Genomic DNA, 20606 nt, shown 5'->3' on the forward strand with positions numbered 1-20606 from the left:
CAATAAAAGTAAGTAACATAGAAAATCAACTTTATATTACACTATAAAATCATGAGATCAATTTTATAATTTTATTTCTTCCTATTAAAACTCTAGTAATATTTATATCTACTTCCAAATATTTTCAAAATAAAATGAATAATGGTACAAAGATGAGGTAGAACTCTGGAAATTATTCTTGTTTTCACCATTTTGTATGAGACTTATTTTTTATAATTTATATTTTCTTATTTTTATATTTATATTTTATAACCATGAAAAAAGAGCACCTGATTATTCAAATATATTTATGAATAGCAAAATAAAAACTGCCCTAATCTTACAGGAATTCCTTATTGAATTAAAGTGTTTTAATCATTTTATTTCTTCTTTAGTCAACAAATTATAGAAATTTCTATATTGAAAAATAAGATTCATTTAGGATAAGAGTTCCATATAAATGGATAAAGTATTATTTTCAAATGTGATATGGGCTTTTATACCCAAATAAGAATCATAACACATTCAATTCAAGGCTACAAAATAAATACTGAGTGAATAATTTCCCTTTGTAGAATTACATTCCAGGTTCCTGACAGAGTTTAACCTTTTCTGTGTAAAATATGCTTTATTCAGTAATATTTATTGAATAAAGGCCCACTTGATTCCCTCTTTAAAACTGGAGGTATCTTTCTCCATGTGCTGCTTAGAGTTGGAAGTGGTGACAAAAGCAATTCTATGTTCGGCTTAGTCATTTTCATTAATACCATGTTATTTGATGGCAATTTACTTTTACTTGAACTTACTTTACACAGGCTTTTAAATTTTACATTAATATTTTACCAAACAGCAATAACTATTGACTTAATTAACAGTTTATAAGAAATTGAATACTTTAGAAGAAAAATTGCAAAAAAATATTTTAGAGTATGTGATACATTTTCCTCATCAGAAATGTATAAACTTTTTAAAAAAAGAAACAAAACAAAATGTGTGCACCCTTGGTATAATTATAGTGTTGGGTTAGCCTCTAACAAAATTAAAATAGTCAATTTTTATGATGAGATGGAATAGAACATTAATAAACTATTTTAAGGCATTTTATTATTACACTAAAACCAGGTATTGTAAGCTCTCACCTGATTTCCTTAGCCCTTGTGAAGGTGGTTTCATGCCTGCACAGTTGTTCAAATTGGTGTTCCTTAAGAGGGAACAATACCTGGTGTTTCTTATTCCATTGGCATCTTACTCCCTGTAATAATTTTGATGTAATGATAATTCACTTGTAAACAACTCTACAGAAAAAGAACTGTATGTAAACTTCAATGGGCAATTTTATAAAGATATAGAAATTAAAATCAAATGCTTCCAATCACTTCTCTCTACCTAATCTAGGGTAATGCTATTCTTTTCTTTTTTTTCTTCACATCTTCATACATGTATTTTGTATAACAGTGAGGGTCTCAGGGAGGGGATGGGGAGATAGGAAGGATAGTAGAATGAAACAGACATTATTATTACTGTGTGTATATATGTGATTGCATGACCAATGTGATTCTGCAACCTGTACACTCAGAAAAATGAGAAATTATATCCCATCTGTTTCAAATGGGTGATAAGTCAAGGCCATTGCACTGTCATGTGTAAGTAATTAAAACATAAAATAAAATAAAATGCTTGATATAAAAAATACCACCAGCAATGTAGACTGTCTTTTACAGGCTCAATAATACAGCCAGCCCAGCTAAAGAAAGAATAAGCAAACAAGAAGACAGGTCAGTGGAAATTACACCAAATGAAAAACAAAGAGAACTGCAATTTAAAAATAACAAAATTTCTATGGTATGTAGATCAATAATGAGCTTCTAAAGTATGTATAACTATATTCCAGAGGAAGAGTAAAGAGAGAAAGCAAAAAAGTTTTTTGAAGAAACTATGGCAGAAATTTCTACAAGGCAATAATGACAGATGACAAACCACAAAAATAAGAGACATAGACCAAGAAATAGTCCAGAAAAACAACAAACTAGACTATATTCAAACTGTTTATCACAGAATCAAAGAAAGTATTGGGGGTGTCTTGAGAAAAAGAAAACATGACAGGAACAATAATAAAAATTATAGCACATTCTTCATCAGAAGCCATGAAAGCAAAAAGACAGTCTAATGTTGTTTACAAAGTGCTGGGGAAAAAAAAAAAAAAGTCAAGCTAGAGTTTCATACTCACTGAAAACATACATCAAAATAAGACTTTCTTAGATAAAATTTGAGGAAATTGACAGAAGACAAAAATAATCTGTAAAAAATGTTAAATATTTTTTTTTAGAAAAAATATCACTGAAACTTAGAGCAACAAAAGAACCAAAGGTAAGGTAAATACAAATAAAAATCAAATTGCATCAATATAATTTTGTTTTCCTTTAAAAGATTAGGGATGGTCTGAAGTTAAATTGGAAATACTATATTGTGTGCTATTAATATATATAAAATAGATGGTGTAAAAATAATAGCCAAAAGATTGAAGTGAGGAAATGAGAATATAACATAATGGGCCCTTGCACTACACAAATCAGTATAATATTATGTATTATTTTAAATAAAATCTTGATTACATAAGGACACATAAAGTAAAACCTAGGTTAGTCACTATTAATAAAGAATGTATATCAAATGCATCAGTAGAGAAGACGAAATGTAGTAGATAATATACTAAATTAATAAAGCACAGAAGAAGAGTAAAACAGAACAAAGAACATGTGAAATAAATTGATGACATACAGATAGTTGGGAATTTTTCATCTACCATAATTTAACACAGCAATTAAGTGAGTTTATCAGAATGAACAAAAGTATCCAAGTATTTGCTGTCTATAAGGAAAATCACATTAAGTATAAAGAAACTGTCAAGTCACATTTTTTCACATCAGGCTTTAATTCATATTTTATAAGGTACTCTTAAATCAATAAGGTAATAATCAAAATAAAAATGAGCGAGAAGGTAAAGCAATTTATGTTTGTGGACATGAGTTACAGTTGTACACAAATATCCTGTGACTATCTACTGAGAAGAATTAGAAGCAGTTATGATCCAGGAGCAATGAGTATATCCTGTGCTTGGGTCTTGGTTTCTAAATATCATTATTCATTAAGAGAAAGCAGTCTCCTTGAGAATAGGTTGAGTCTAGGTCTGAAGGAGAAAAAAAAAAAAAGATAATCATGGAGCATCTCACAATGACAGAAAATAGTGATGTATGAACAGCACCTGCTGGGTATATATTTGTTGAGAGAGGGAGATCATATTACTGAATATGAAAGGATCAAAAACAGCTCAATGGACAACACTGGATGAAAACTAAAAGCTTCCAGATTGTGTTATAAAATTTTGATATTTGTCAGTAGATAACTATTGGTCAATATATTATATTCAAATGATAAATGCTATGTTTGGAGTTTAACTCAATTTCCAGATTCATGATATTAAAATATTATAAATTATAGGTTTCATTTTTAAATGTAACTGTTTTGATCATTTTTGTGCTATTATAATAGGAAATAACAACAAAAAGAATATAATGTAAAATTAATTTACAGTTATCCAGAAAACAATTGTGAAGGTATAAGGATTAGAACAAAATAATAGGTATGATTAACCTGTCAGTTATAGGGAGCAAATCAGTAAAATGATTGCTAAGTCTTGGCAATACCTTGTCATGTCATCTATTTTTTTCTATCAAATATGTATATGAACTTGATATCTATACGTGCAATTTTATTTTCATCTCTCTCTTGCTTTCACCCTTGCACACAATACCTCTGTTTTCTTTTTTTAAAAAAATATTTTGTTAAGTTGTAAATGGACACAATGTCTTTATTTCATTTATTTATTTGTAGGTGGTGCTGAGGATCAAACCCAGTGCCTCACACATGTGAGGCAAAAGTTCTACCACTGAGCCCCAGCCCCAGCCCCTGTTTTGTCTTTCAGGGTTTTAGCAATTGAATTCCTCTGCATGGTTCCCATACCCCTCCTGTAGAAGTTATATCAACACATGAAACCCTGATTCTATGTGGCTCCTTCTCTGGTCCATCAGATTCTTTAGAGTAGAATATTCATAAAATGCACAAAGCTTTTATTCATCTAATCAATTACTTTTTGGGTTTTTCCCAAGTCCCAGATCTATTCTCCATGTTTAAACACAGAAACAAGCTAGTCAAGGTAACTCCTAAACTTTACAGAATTTATATTCCAGTGGGGGGGGGAAAGAGAAACATAACATTGAACAAATGCATAAAATAATTGTAAAATAAAGTAATAAAGGAAAGGATATAAAGGAAATGTAAATATAAGATACTGTAGAACATGGTAGTGCATACCAGCTCCTGGGACTGAGGTAAGAGGATTGCAAGTTCAAAGCCAGCCTCAGCAAAAGGGAGACACTAAGCAAGTCAGTGAGACCCTGTCTCTAAGTAAAATACAAAATAGGGTTGGAAATGTGGCTCAGTGGTCGAGTGCCCCTAAATTAAATCCCTGGTACCCCTCCCCCAAAATGCTATAGAACATCTAGAGGCAGGGCGTGGTAAAGAAAGTCTCCTCTAAGTAGATGGTATTTTAACTGTGATCCAAATGAAGAGAATGAGAAAGCTATTAGAAGACTTAGAGAAATAAGGCTATAAGCAAAGGAAATTGTAAAGGTACAACTGGAATAGAGTAACACATTTGTGTTCAAATTCAAGCAAAAAAAAGTAAAGCAAAAATGTTGTTCATCCAGTAAAAATTCCTTAGGAATCTCACAGGTACCGTAATGGATAATTTCATGTGTCAACTGCACTGGACCAAGGGGTGCCCGATTAAACATTATTTCTAGGTATTTGGGGAAGGTATATCATAAGTGTGTTGTATTGAAGTCAGTGGACTCTGTAAAATAGATTTCTTTCCTCAGTGTGGATGGTTATCATCCAGGCCTGAATACAACCAAAGGTGGAGACAGGATTTGTGCCTTTTTTTCCTTACCAGGATTTGAACTTGGTCATCATTTTCTCCTACCATTGGACTGAAATTGACATATCAGCCCTCATGCTTCTTGGGTCTTGAGGTTTGAACTAACATCACCAACATTCTAGAGTTCCCAGTTTGTAGATGGCAGGTTGTAGAACTTATGAAACTCCATATCATGTGAGCTATAATCCTCAAAAAATAAATTTATTTATATGTATATATATATTTACCGTATTAATGCTGGTCCTCTGGAGAACCCTGAAAAATACAGGAACCACGGCAAATTTAAATGACAAGTCTCACAATTTAAGAAAACAAGAGAAGATACAAGAAAATTTATAGCATGAACATGTATGTATAAATGGGTGATTCATTTAAACATAATGACATGCTTTGGAATTCAACCATATTTTATATCTTCATATGAAAATATATACATATATGTTTTCATATTATCTGAAGTTATTGTTTAAAGGTCTATCCAAAGATTATTTAAAGTAATATGCTTTGTTTGATTTACTGTTACCTCTTAATTGGTGATCTTAGGTTTAATGAAGTTACAGAATGGTTTCCAGTAGGAAAGATAGTCCTGAAGATTATATTCCTTTGCCCTGAAAGATATTAACTAGTTTTATATCAAACAAAACAAACATATTCTAGCATTTTTAATAGCTGCCCCTAAGTGCTTTTAAATAGCTTCATTACTTAATAAGTTAAATAAAATTATTTACATATATGTATTTATTTTATGTTAAAGTTGTTTTAACTTTTTAATAATTATATTTAAACATATGTATAAGAATTTCCAAACACATATAGATGTAATAGATAAAGGGCAAAAGGAAAGCTACCTAAATTTTCCTTCAGGATTTTCTTTTCCATCTTGTCAGGAATTGCTGCATAAATATATGGTTAGGTTAACTTGTAACAAACTTTAATATATTACTTTAAATAATGTAAAAGTTCTTGCAAGACAAAGATTATTTGTGTTGTAGTTCACAGGACTATATAGTTTTAAAGGGAAAAGTCACTTGATTTTTAAAATTTAAGTTCTAATTTATTTGTTGTTGCAAGGACATCTTACTTGCATAGCTACTTATTAATATTTTTATTACAAATAAAACATATTTTCCCTTGTGACTAAAAAGTCAGAACATTACATTGCCTCTCTAAAAATTATTCCATTATAAAAATTATAGCATATGAGCACTTACTTATGTTTCCTTTGCAAGAGACTTCCAATGTGGTATATATTAATTGTGAAAAATTCCAGAGTGTATTTTTAAAATATCTGATTTATATTTTCCTCAGGAAAAATGGGTGAGATCGATCCTCAGCCACAAGTCAGTACATATTGATTTTATAGAATTTTTAAAATGCATGAATTTAATCTAATACTCTCCTCTCCACTAACCCATATGTCATCACCAGACCAGCACCTTTTCAGAATTGATTTTGGCATGTACAGGAAAAGGAAATGCTTGTTAGAAAAAACTTAAAATTACATTTGGAAAATACTTGAAGACAGGGGTGCAGTTTACATTTGAAATATATGCATTTGAACAAAGGCTTAAATACAGATTTTGAAAATAGTGATGATCACCATTAATGATATAAAAATAATATCTAAAAGGTTAGCTATATATATGCAAAAAAGTACTTGATAACAGGAACAAATGGGAAAATGGCAAAGATAATGGTTGCATTTTTACATTTTAAATACAATTGTGTTTTTATGTTTTAGAATACGTGATTTAAAAAACTTGAGTTGAATTGGAAAGGATTGATTTTCCTCACCAGGGGATAATTAGAAAAAAATTGATCATAATTACAGGAAAGGAAAACAAACACACACATTAAGCACATTAAAAGATTTTTCAATAAAATGTTAGGAAAGATAGAGCAGGAAAAACCTAAAATAAAGACCAATACACTAGTGCAGCCCCAGATTCAAATGACTTATCTGATGAGTTGAAGTAAATGGGATATGAAAAATGCTGACCATAGGTTCTTATGGATAGACTAATACTGTCACTTTGATCATTTGGTCTCGTTATGAAGCTGGGGCCTTCTGAGAAGCTGAGGCAATGTGAAGACTCACCTACCCGCTTCAAAACCTGATCCTTGGGAATAAGTCGGAAACATTCCAGACATGTTGCTCAGAGTAATAGGAATTAGTTTATTGAAAGGATAGGAAAATAGAAAGGGAGACACTGTGAAGGGAAAGAGGGAGTCCTCTCAGAGACAAGAGGGACAATGTGCACTCTGTTTTTATTAGGGTCCCAGAGAAGTTCCCAGAGAGTCCCTCTTGATTTTTGACTAACAGTAAGATGAGATCAGACTTCTAAGTCCCCACTGCCATGGCAACTTTGGTCACCTTGGCCCATGCTGACTGGTTTTAGTTGAATTCTTAACTAACCATGCATTCCTACAGATTTGATACTTAGGAGGAAATATCCTTATCTCCTGGAGTTTCAGGGTCCAGTCACAAAAGTCTCCCGGGTTTTTAACATGGACATTTATCTTGGGCCTGCATTGCTCCTGCAGATAACAGGTAGTTTGCTAAGGAATGTGACATATTCTGTCCACTTAGGACAGGCAGGACTGCAGTTAAATTGTTTTTTGGAAAAGAAAGCAGGTGAGGGTCAGCACAGTGGGCTCATCTTATGAAATTATTCTCTTAAACTTGTGTTCCAACCATCCTCATCTGTCTATCACCTAACAAAGGGAAAGCAATATTTTTGTCACCTTGGAAATTACTCTTCATTTCTGAAACCATAGATGGAAACAGATTTCAAGCAACAATCAATGGCTTCCAGCCAGGTAATTAAAAAATAATAATAAACATTTCAAGGAGAATTAGAGATATGAAAGAATATCTTTTTATACATGTTATCTAAAATATAATTTAAATACATTTACCCTGTCTCCTTGAGACTAAAAAGAAGCCTCAAAAGATTTTAGGTAGTCACAGAAGTTATTGGCAAATGGGTACAGTAACCCTTAATAAAATTTTAAGCAGTGTCAATTGCCATTTGTATTACAAAATGACTTCTTCAAGTTATACTTAATAATATATGATAACTACAATACTTTCTAGACCATCTTTAAGATTCAAATGAATTGTGTACTTTTTACACCAGAGATTAACAGAGAAGAGATAATTATTGATGAATACATTAACACATTTGAAAAGATGCACATGAAAATGAGTATCTTCCTCCATTCTGTTGTTTTGGCTCCAGGACTGAAGATATCTCCCTATCTAATCATGCTTCTCATTAAGAGGACTGCTTTGGGCAGATAGAACAATAGTAGCACTATTGAAACTTGATTCAGATGTATGAGCTGCTCTCTGCTTTTCCAATTCTAGAAAGAGATAGAAAAGAAGATTGTATCCCATGGTACTATTCTAAAAGAGTGGAAAGCACTACAAATAATACAACTCCATTTTGAGATTGATTCACATACTTAATAGTGTTATCCCCAATATATATATACACATAAGCCCCCTTATGTTTCTTGGAACAAATTCAGTTTCTAATTCATTCTTCCAGGACCAACATGGCATTTGAGGAAGGCAATAGAGAGAAGTTTATTACTTATAGATGGCTTCTATCCTCCCTCCCCCAAAAAAGGAGAATGAAATCTATCATTGGATTACTAATTTATAGTATTTAGGGATACAATTTTTATAAATCACATTATATGGTTGGGTCATGTTGCCCAAGAAAATCTTAGATTTGATTGAGAATGTCTTTTAAGCTAATATATGCTCATTATTTAAACTTTAAATATAATTTGGGAGCATAGATTATTTTGTTTTGTTTCCAAAGGGCAAAACATCTGCAAGAAGGATTCTAATAAGGAGTTTAAATATATTTTAGTTATTAATCCAAAAACCCAAGGTGCATAATCATGAAAATAATTCGAAGATTTTTCTTTATAAAACCATATTTGAAGTTTATTTTGGTCTACCTAAAAATCATTATAAAAACTCTCAAGCATCTTTACTAAATCTAATCTTTACCTCCCTACCCCACCCCCACTGCCAAATTCTAACTGTCTGCATTTCAGGGCAGAGTAACATGAAGCCTTTATTTTAGATTATAGGAAAGAGTCATTGTCTAAAAATGAACCACACAAAAATACTAAGAAAATAAAAGTTGACAAGAAATTTATTTTCTCTCCAATATAACAGAATTATCTATGTAATTATGGTGAAAAAAACAATTTTCAAATCAATTCATCTAAAATAGTAATGTACAAGCAAATGAGGAATCTCCCCACAGCTATGTTTTGTAGAACCTTATTGATAATTGTTAAAGTTTGACTTTAACAATTAAGAAAACATTAGTCCCATTGTATTTTTAAACATTCTATTTATTTATTCAGATAATACATGTTAAGACTGTGAGTATTGGGCTGGGGATGTGGCTCAAGTGGTAGTGCGCTCGCCTGGCATGCGTGCGGCCCGGGTTCGAACCTCAGCACCACATACAAACAAAGATGTTGTGTCCGCCGAAAACTAAAAAATAAATATTAAAATTCTCTCTGTCTCTCTCTCTCTCTCTCTCTCTCTCTCTCTCTCTCTCTCTCTCTCTTTTTTAAAAAAAAGACTGTGAGTATCCAGCAGCTTGAAAGAGTATGAGCTGTTTTTAATTATATAAACTGATTCATGTTCAAGGAAGCTGTCCACTTAGACTAATAGTAAATTGTATTTAGTCTCACTTAGGCCTGGGTAGTGGCTATCGTACACTGACAGCTTTACCCACTACCATTTTTTATTCCTTAGTGCTCATGGCTTCTTGGGGTCAAGAGGGAGATCTCATGACTAGAAGAAACTTATGGTATTTTATGGATCACAAATCATTCAGCATTCCTCATTCTACACTCAGTTTATATCCTGGCTCCAAGAAGAAACTTCATAAAAAATTTATAAACTCCAATATTACAGTATATCCCATTTTCTCTCCAATAACAACAGGGGCACCAAGCAAGGTTTCTTCTGGGAATTTTTTATTCATGGGATTTGTTCTCGTCTTTTCATATCCTAAGACTTACAACACGATCACTATACTCAGCATTAATTATCCAAATAGCCTCACTGACATTTTATGTGTCAGTAAGGATTCCAAGCTCCCAAAGAGGAATTTGAAAATAAGGTTTCTTAAGACTGTGAATTGTGTTAAAACAAGCACACATATCCATCTACAAAGAACAATAGAAAAGCAGGCAAAAGTATTTCCATTTGAGAGTATTCTGTTTAGAAAAGATGTCAAATTTCTAGCAGAGAATAAGAGAAGCAGAGGGTTACAATGTTGTTTGAATAACAAACTGCTATATGGTTAATATTAATGTCAATAGCTTCTGTCACTGAAATATATAAATACCGCTGAGCATCTACCAGCTGGCAGATTTAGGCAGGAATATAAGCCATCCTTACCTCTCTGCCTCCTTTTCTTTTCACTTCAACACAGCTCCATTTCTTAATAAATTTTAATGCATTTGTCCTAATATCTTACTATCAAAAATGTGTACTTTGGAATTAGATTTGCATTCCTATTATTTGTACCCATATTTGCTGATCAAATACGATCAGGTTTATCTTGTGATTTCCAAAACAGTAGATTTTACTAAAATTTTAAACTTTTTTTTTCCTCATACCAACTATGCTGCATTCAATTCAATAATTTTATTATTTTTCTTATTCTTAAAGAAAAAAAAACTTGCATTTTAATTTCTCAGGTCTATTCCAAACTTCTTATTCAATAGCAAATGATATCTATCCTGAAATAAGGATATTCTCTTTGGTTTTCCTTTTTTTTCTGTACAGGTATTTGAACCCAGAGGAGAAGTGCTTTAGCACTTAGGTGCATTCCCCGCACTTTTTGTTTTTGAGATAGAGTCTTACTAAATCCTCCAGGCTGACCCCAAACTTGTGATTCTCCTGCCTTAGCCTCCAACCAATAGGATTACAGGCATGAGTCACTGTGTCTGGCTTTCTCCTGTTTTCTATAAATTTGAAGCAGGAATGTGTTGAACTCCTAGGGGAAAATAGTGACAATTGTTAAGATGGGTACAAATATTAGAATAGAGGAGGTTTTTAAGGAATAGTTAAATGGCAATTCCCTTTGTCTAGCAAATAAGAGATACACATATATACCTTTCAACAACCTTGAAAGGGAAGTCTTGGTGTAATTACCAGTTTGCTAGAAATCCAGTAAAAAAGAAATTCATTCCCCACACACTGAATATTATTTACAGATCTTGACATGATGAGTTCAAGACACCAAAAGTGAGATTTGCTTCAGCTACCTTTATTGAAAGCCAGTATAGGACTAGAATCAAGGGGACTTCCATAATAACAGACTGCAAATAGCATTCAAGCGAGATTCTTTTATAAACTTTCTTGTCCCTGTATTTATTTGTAGATTGTAATTTTTAATCTAAGTGTAACTTTGTATTACCACTTTAGCTATCAATTCACTATGTTTCTATAATTTCAAGTCCTTTCACGTTAATTTCAGTGAGGAAATACTTTTTCCAGAATTCATTTGATTTGTTTCTATTATTCATTAAATAATAAAATGGCAATCTTTATAGATGCAAACTCTCCTTCATCCAGGGCTTGCTGAGACCACAAAGGAAAAAAGAAAGAGCACTAGAAGTTGTGCAAGTGTTGTCTGGACTAGAATATTAATGTGTTAGTGTTTCCAAACACTATTTTGTCAGAAAGAGGAAAATGATACTGGTGTTTCAAGAAGCTGAAATATAATATGCTGCATACAGCCAGCTGAAGAGGAAAGTGAGTAAAGAATTATGATTAGGAGAGTTTACATCAGAATACAAATGGCCGACTGAGGAGAAAGATTGAATTTTTTCTGGTATTTGATTTTAGGTTGGGGATACTTTGGGAACTAACATTAAAGATCATGGAGAGTCTTCAGAATATCGCCACAGTAACAAAACGACAAAATGTTTATCAACACAAGAGTCTGCTAGCAATAGAAAACTGTACATCCCTCTTTACATGTGGCCAAGATATTAGAAGACACAACTAAATGCAAAAAAATCCACATGAAAACAGACATGGACAATTCTACCATGTCCAAATTCAATTTTTATACTCCCATTGTACCCTTTTGTAGCTATGGTCTTCAGGATTATGCTCCAAAATCAGATAAACCAAAAGAAGTCTTTAGTTTTTTAAGTCCATGGAAGACTGTTGAGTTAGCAAATTCTATTCGAATAGCCATCCACATTTTTATTGTCACTCCCCTCTGTTGTTTCTTTTTAAACAAAGGATTTTTTTTCAAACACACAAATATCTAAATAAAGTAGCAAAATACAACCAAGGTATAAAAAGGGAGCAAAATATGAAAATGTTTTATATGAAATATTTTGTATAAACATTTAATATAAAAATATTATTTAAAAAAAATACTATTCATGTTTAATTTTTGTTAATTTAAAAAATTTGTTCTTTTTGTTATACATGACAGTAGAGTATATTTGGACATATTTACACAAATCTGGAGTACACTTTAATTTAATTAGGATCCCCGTCTTGTGGTAGTACATGATGTGGAGATTCACTGTGATGTATTCATATACGTACATAGGAAAGTTATGTCTGATTCATTCTATTCTCTTTCCTATTCCTGTCCCTTGTAATGCTCCCTCTGTTTACACCATACTTATCTGTTCCTTAATCTCCCACTCCTATCTCATATTCTCATGCAATTTTCTTACAGTCTCTCTCTAGCCCTCTTTCTCTCTTACACCTGAAATCTTGGATAAATAATAAGAACTGAGATTTTTCTTACAAAATGCAAACGACTTTTTCATATTTTCAAAAATATTTAACTTTAAAATCTAATTTTTAATTTAGATTTGCTTTCATATGGTGAAATTCATAATGAAGTTTATAGTTTGATCAGCTTTTAGAGACCTGTATACTTACTTAGTTAATTGCCACCACAATCAAGATGCAGATATTTGTATCATCCCAGCATTTCCATTTTATTCTTTTGTGTTCTAGCCTCTCATCACCCCTAGCCATTGGTAACAACTAGTTATATTCCTTTGCAAACAATTTTGTTTTCTTTTTCTGGAATATTTTCTATTGGTTGACTTATACAACATATATAGATTTTGTGTCTCTTTTTTTCACTTAGCATGATAATTTTAAGATTTAGACATTTAATATATTTTAGTGCTTCATCTATTTTATTGTTGCATAGCATTTCATTGTATGAGTGTACACCATTTTGTTTTTTATTTTATTCATTCACAAGTTGACAGAATTCAGGGTTGGTTTTATTATTGGAAACTTTTAAATTCAATTATAAAATTGTTGTACAGATCTTTGCAAAGGTACGTGTTTCATTTCTGAAATTACCTAAAAGTGTGATTACTTATACATGATTAGTAAATGCTTAAGACTGTGAACATTTAAACTGCCATGCTGCCTGTATTAGTTGGTTTTACGTCACTATAATGAAATACGGAAGCAATTCACTTATAAAGAGAAAAGGTTTACGTGGCTCATGGTTCTAGAGGTTCCAGTCTGACATCATGTGATCTAATGACTTTTGGGCTTCTAGTGAAGATGCCAGATGGAAGTGGTGAGAAGCACATAGCAGAGTAAACCACTTACATTATGAATCAGAAAGCAAAGATAAAAAGTGAACAGACCAAGGTCCCACAATTCTTTTCAAGATCACACTCCTAGTGACCTAAGGATGTCCTATAAGGTACCACCTTAAAGGTAGGTACACAGAACTTCCCAATAACACATCCCACAAATAAGTATATATCACATCTGGACCTTTGTGGACCACTCCCCAAATTCATACCATAGCACTTTTTACCTAGTAGCTATATAGTTTTGTATTCTTAGCAGCAATGCATGAGTTGTATTGGTGGGCATTATCATCATCAACATTTTGTGATCTCTCTCTCCTCTTCCTTCCCCTCCTCTTGCTATTTCTCTTCTTTCTCTTCCTTCAGTTCTTCCCACGTTAGGTAGATGGACAACATTATGTCTTTGTGGATTTTTCTTGCATTTCCCTAATGATACTGTACACTTTTTCCTGTGTTATTTCCCATTCATATATCTAATTTGATAGAATATCTTTCAAACAATTTGCCTATTATTAAAAGTAGGCTGCCCATCTGCTTATAGTATTTTAAGAATAATACATTCTCAATATTAGCTTGTTATCAGATTTTTTAACCTATATTTTCTTCCATTTAGAGACATATCTTTTTAATTTCTTAAAAATGTTTTTGAAGTAATTTTAATCTTGATAAAGTAAAACTTACCAACATATGATTTGTCCTCATTTTGAATTACGAATTTTTGATTAACCCAAAGTAAGAATATATTCTTCTATGTTGTCTACAGTTTGTGGTGTGCATTTCAGTCTGGAGTTGTTTCATATGAATATTTAAATATTCAGGTCTCATACTTTTAAAGTCAACATTTCTCCATTACATTGCTTTGGTCTGTTTATTGACTTTCAATCAGCCATATATGTGTATATGATTCCTAAAATAAATATTATGTTCAATTGACCTTTTTCTCTATGACATTATGCTAAGATTTCATTGCTTTGATTACTGTGGATTAAAAATAATTTTTGAAATTAGGTGGTGTAAGTTTTCCCACTTGAATAGTTGAAGCACATGAGGATAGATTGAAAATTAGAAAACATCCCATATGATTGAGCACTAAGACATACTGATGCTCACCTGCCAGACTTGATGAAAGGTCAGGAATCTCTCTGTGTTGTTCAGCACTGTATATTTAGCATCCAGCAACATGTCTGATATAAACGATTCTATTCTCTGACATTTTTTGGTTGTCAGAAATATTACTGAACCAGTTGGAATCTACATTTTAAGTGTCTTGATGCTTTCAGACTCTGGTAATATTTTTAAAAAGTCATGTCTAAATTAATATTCAATCAAGCTTGCTACCCAAGCATAAGAGATATCCTAGGGAAATTCTGCATTTTTCTAGCTTGTGAGGCTGGGTATTTTACTTAATCTTCTTATTCTTAACATTCTTCATCTTCAAATTGTCAAAATATTGTACCTACTTCATGAGTTTAAAAGTGCAATATATTAGTGTAAGATAATTAGGAGATTGGTTGCCACATAATTAATGTTAAATAAACAATGGCAATCATTATCAATACCAATATTACTGTTTTCAAAGACGTTGGTGTCCACAGGTCCTCATATAAGGGTAGACTTCTGTGGGGAAAGCAGAGGGGGAATGGCATGACTACTGCATATACTTTCCTGCAGAAGTCTTTTACTCTCTGTATTGAGTGGCTGCATGTTTCCTACTTGTTTTCATTTGCATTTTCTTTGGTTTTGTTTCTCTTCAAAGGTGACACCATCCTGGTTATGACTTGTACATTCCTACATCTGAGACTTAACCAGAAGTAGTCTCTGCCAACTGCATTCTCCCATCTCCTTTATGCAGGACTCAGGAAAAGCAAATGTAGCTCACTGCAAGTGGTGCTTTGTGGCTAATTGGGCATATACGTGGGCAAGTTACAAACTAAGGTATCCTTAAAAGGTTAGAGAGTAAATGATGCTATTCTATAAAGTTCAATTTCATAGGAAAATAATATATTAATAATATTCAACATTTCAATAGTTTTCTTTTATTCCTGATAATGAGATTCACCAAACTCCATAAATAACAAGATCTCTATGTTCACAGACAAACATCACTCTCTTGTCATTTAAAGTCTGGTTCTAACTTCCTATTTTTTTAAAAATCATGTCATTAAATCAGACTATGATAATGTGCTCTTTACCTCAGTAGGCTAAGCTATATTTCCAAATTATTTCTAAACCCATTTAATAGAAATTATTTATTATAATTAACTAATCACTTTCAGGGAGTCTTACAAATGGGCATTGTTACACTGCTAGGAAGCAACAGGCCACAGAAGGTAAAAGACATCTGCTAAAAATAAAGAGATTAGGAGGCACTCACAGGAGAAGAGAGAAGTCAGGGAATTTGGTGTCTACCTAGTTGACATATTGAATCACAGTCTTTGTCAGTTATTAAAGGACAAAATTCATCCAATCTAATATAAAATGTCTAACAGAATACTCACTTTGCAGAAAAAGGGACTCAATTTATGTGTTATCACCTTGCACTTATCTAGATCATTCTATAAACAACTTTGAAACTCATTTATGTTCCTGCAGGCTTTAGGCATCTTTTATGGCAATTATTGAAAATTTTTCAAATCAGAGAAAAATGAGAGAAAAAGGAGCTTGCACATGTATTTTGTCTTGATATTCTCACAATGTATTGAGAAAAAAGATGGGGGTGAAAACAAATAGGTAAACAAATTTTAGAAAAATTAGGTATGAAACAGATTATAAGCTACATAGAGAAAGCTGGTAATTACACTTTTGATTTTTCAAAGGCTGAAAATTTACATAGAAAATTATGTATCATATAATATAATGATACTATATGGCATATTATACATGTGTGAAATAGTTTCACAGATCAATAATATTTCTTATTCTTTTTCTTAAAGTACACAGTGCTAAATTTCGTCATTTACATGTAATCATTTACATAACAAAGTAGGAGCCAATAATGTAGTTTCCATTCTCTTCTATAATACAAGCAAGTAATAATAAGCTTTTAGGCTTAGTCTTTTCTTTCAAGTCCTATAGAAACTTTTACAGGAAAAAAAAAAAAAAAAAAACCTTTTAGTTACCAGTGAGCCTGATTTGCACCAGCATTACATTTACTAAATTTTCTCCCTCAGCAGAGCACTAATTCAGTAATAGAAAAAACATTTTTGTTCCCCATCCCAAATATGATTTGGAAATATTTACCTCATCATCACTGATTCATAAATGACTTTGGAATGGGATAATTCATCCTTCTCTTTTGTAACCAAGGAGCACTTGACATGCATAGTATTGGTTATTGTATTTCAGTCTTTATTCTACAATGTTAAATGAGAGCTAAACTTCAAATTCTTTCCTTCAGTTTCATAATTTTATCAGTAGTCTGAGTGCTGCTTTTAAAACAGGAGAGGTTAAAAGAGTTAGTCATAATGGAAAAAAGAATACAGCTAATATTTTCAGCATTTTTATAGGTAGCACTACACTTGGATTTGACATTACAGTTCTCCTATAAGAACCTTTATAATAGTCTTTCAGAATACATTTAGTGATAGTTCTGTAGTATGGATGTAATGGTATTTATCCACAAGAAGTATTGTAGTGGGAAATAGTGAAATTTCCTGTATTCAGCATAATGAAATGCTTAGTATATACTCCACACTTGCTTACTCTGATCTTAGCCTCATAGTACGTTTCAAATATTTTCTTCTAAGAATTATTTTAAGATGCTAGAAAGCATATAATTTTAGAATAGATTTGGGCTTCAGGTCGAATCAGAACATTTCAGTTTAATTAATAAAAAATTAATAAAATTAATGCATTCGAACATTTTAAATATCAAAATTATTCTAAAATATAAGAATGGAAATTAAACATGGAAATCTATAGATCTTCTTCATGCTAACTTTAGGGAATGGATATAAATCTGATCTGCATGAAGAATATTAAATAAAAATAATTAACATTTGTTTTATAGACAGGAAAAAGTCTTATCTTTTTAACTCTGCTCAAAAGAAAACAGCACAGATTATGGCATACAGCAATCTGCTGCATAACATAAATTATATCTGATGAATATTATTAAAAATAATACCTTCATTTTTATGTTGGCTTATGTTTTTCACAGTGTTGGAGACAGAACCCATGGCTTGGTACATGCTTGGCAAGCACTTTATCATTGATTTATATCCCCAGCCCTTTTGCTTTTTTTCCTTTTTCTTCCTTTCTTTTCGAGACTGAATCCCATCAAATAACCCAGACTGGCCTTGAATTTACAGTCCTCCTGTATCAGCCTCCCCAGAAGCTGGGATCACAGGTGTGTGTCTTCTTATGTCTTTCATATATTTGAATAAAACCACATGTTAAAAATCCTAGTTGTAAGTAATATATAAATTCCCAGGTCATACGCTCAGTAAATATACATAGTATATAATATGTAAAATTTTTGAAATAATGTTTTTAAAGCATAAGTGGATAATTCTATGCCATATTTATCAGTTTTTGAAGGAAACTTTCTATTTTTTAAATATTTTCTCATGAAAAGAATAAAGGGTTCCTGCATCATTTAAGTAAGCTTTGAAAGAAGAAATGAAAAGCACCAGGAGTCTTAAAAAGTAGTACTCAAATATGATCATCCCATTTTTATTGTTAAATTATATCTCAAATATGGATGACTCTCATACACATATATGTGCTTTTGGGATTTACAAAAAATTAAGTGATGCTTAGAAAAATTTCATATGTGGGTGGTATAGTTAATTACTAGTAAAGAAAACACTGAAATCTAGCTTCCCATACTTCTCCTGGGAAGAAGGTTTTAATTTGAAGTAAATTTACACATTTTTCTAAACGAGCTTTCAAAACTAACAAAACCCTCAACCTTGTTTACTCTGTTCTTGCTAATATCTGAGTTCCAATATTCCATACAATTTATTCTCACCTTCATTTCATTCAACATTCCATCTGTCTAGCTTCCCAACCCTTTCTATACCCTCTTGAACTCATGGTCTCATTGTAGCAAATACGCCTCACATTTGGTTTTGAAGGTTATTTGTTTTTGCTTTGTTTGGTGTTTCATTTAAATAAACCTACTTTTCCACAGCTTCATGACTGATTTTATCATCTTCACCAGAAAAGAGTTTTGTTTCATTTGGTTGGTTTGATTTCTTTCATCCAAATGTACCATATATAGCATGCCTCAGCTATTGGGGTTAGTGTCATCTTATTTGCCCAATTCTGCTGTTTCAAAAATAACTTCTTATTACTCTTACTTTAAAAATCCTTTAATGAAAAATCAGCTGAAAAAAGAAATGAGGAAAACTATCCCATTCGCAATAGACTAAAAAAAAAATATTTGGGAATCAATCTAACAAAAAGGTGAAAGACCTCTCCAATGAAAACTACAAAACACTAAAGAAAGAAACTGAAGAAGATATTAAAAGATGGAAAGATATACCATGTTCTTGAATGGGCAGAATTAATATTGTCCAAATGGTCATATTACCAAAAGCACTGTACAGATTTAATGCAATTCCTATTAAAATGCAGTGACACTCTTTGTAGAAATAGAAAAGCAATCATGAAATTTGTTTGGAAAAATAAGAGGCCCAGAATAGCTGAAGGAATCCTTAATGAGAAAAGTGATACAGGAGGCATCACAATATCAGACCTTAAATTAAACTTTAGAGCTATTGTAGCAAAAACAACATTGGCACAAATGAGACATGAAAACCAATGGAACAGAGTAGAAGACACACAGACATATCCACATAAATACTAGACATACTCACATAAATACTTATCTCATACTAGAAAAAAGCACCATAAACATATATTGGAGAAAAGATAGCCTCTTCAACAAATAGTTCTGGGAAAACTGGAAATCCATATGTAGTATTATGAAATTGAAACACTACCTCTCACCCTGCACAAAGTTCAACACAAAGTGGGTCAAGGACCTAGGCATTAGACCAAAGAAACTGTGCCTAGTAGAAGAAAAAGTAGGCTCAATTCTCCATCTGCACAAGGCTCCTAAAGTGAAAGAAGCAAAATCAAGAATCAATAAATGGAATGGTATCAAAATGAAGCTTCTTCACAGCAAAGGAAACAATCAAGATTATGAACAGAGAGCTGACAGAATGGGAGAAAATCTTTACCACCTGCATCTAAGATACCGAATTAATCTCCAATATATATTAAAAAAATATATATATATATATATTGAAAATATATATTAAATATATCCAATATATATTAATATACATATATTTTTTAAAAACTCAAAAAGCTGAATACCAAAATAATAATAATCATAACCCAATAAATAAATGGGCAAAGGAACTGAACTGGCTCTTCACAGAAAAATAAATACAGATGATCAACAAATATATGAAAAAATATTCAACACCTCCAGCCATTGGAGAAATGCAAAACTACACCAAGTTTCCATCTCACTGAATCAGAATGACAATTATCAAGAATACAAGAGTGCTCACTTTGGCAGCACATATACTAAAATTAGAATGATACAGAGAAGATTAGATGGTCCCTGCGCAATGATGACATGCAAATTCATGAAGCATTCCATGAAAAAAAAAAAGAATACAAGGAACAATAAATGTTGGCAAGGATATAGGGGAAAAGATTTGCTTATACTTTGCTGGTGGTTCTGCACATTGTTGCAAACACTCTGGAAAGCAGTATGGAGATTCTTTAGAAAACTTGAAATGGAACCACCATTTGACCCAGTTATCTCACTCTTTGATTTATACCCAAAGGACTTAAAATCAACATACTATAGTGACTCAGTCACTACAATGTTTATAGCAGCTCAATTCACAATAGTAAGCTATGGAACCAACCTAGGTGCCTATAACAGATGAATGGATAATGAAAATGTGAGAAAATATATATATATATATATATATATATATATATATATATATATATATAT

General features: G+C 31.9%; 1 long non-coding RNA gene and 1 other non-coding gene across 2 annotated transcripts in view; both read left to right on the forward strand.

The window, feature by feature from the left end:
• Nucleotides 1-20606, forward strand: part of LOC125612893 — a 66843-nt gene that overhangs the window by 15673 nt on the left and 30564 nt on the right. The window lies entirely within an intron of this gene.
• Nucleotides 20141-20246, forward strand: LOC125612912. The gene has a single exon (XR_007343399.1). It is a non-coding gene; the product is annotated as a U6 spliceosomal RNA (small nuclear RNA).

Source organism: Marmota marmota, unplaced genomic scaffold (assembly GCF_001458135.2).
Source record: "Marmota marmota marmota unplaced genomic scaffold, marMar, whole genome shotgun sequence".
In the NCBI taxonomy this organism is placed as follows: domain Eukaryota; kingdom Metazoa; phylum Chordata; class Mammalia; order Rodentia; family Sciuridae; genus Marmota; species Marmota marmota.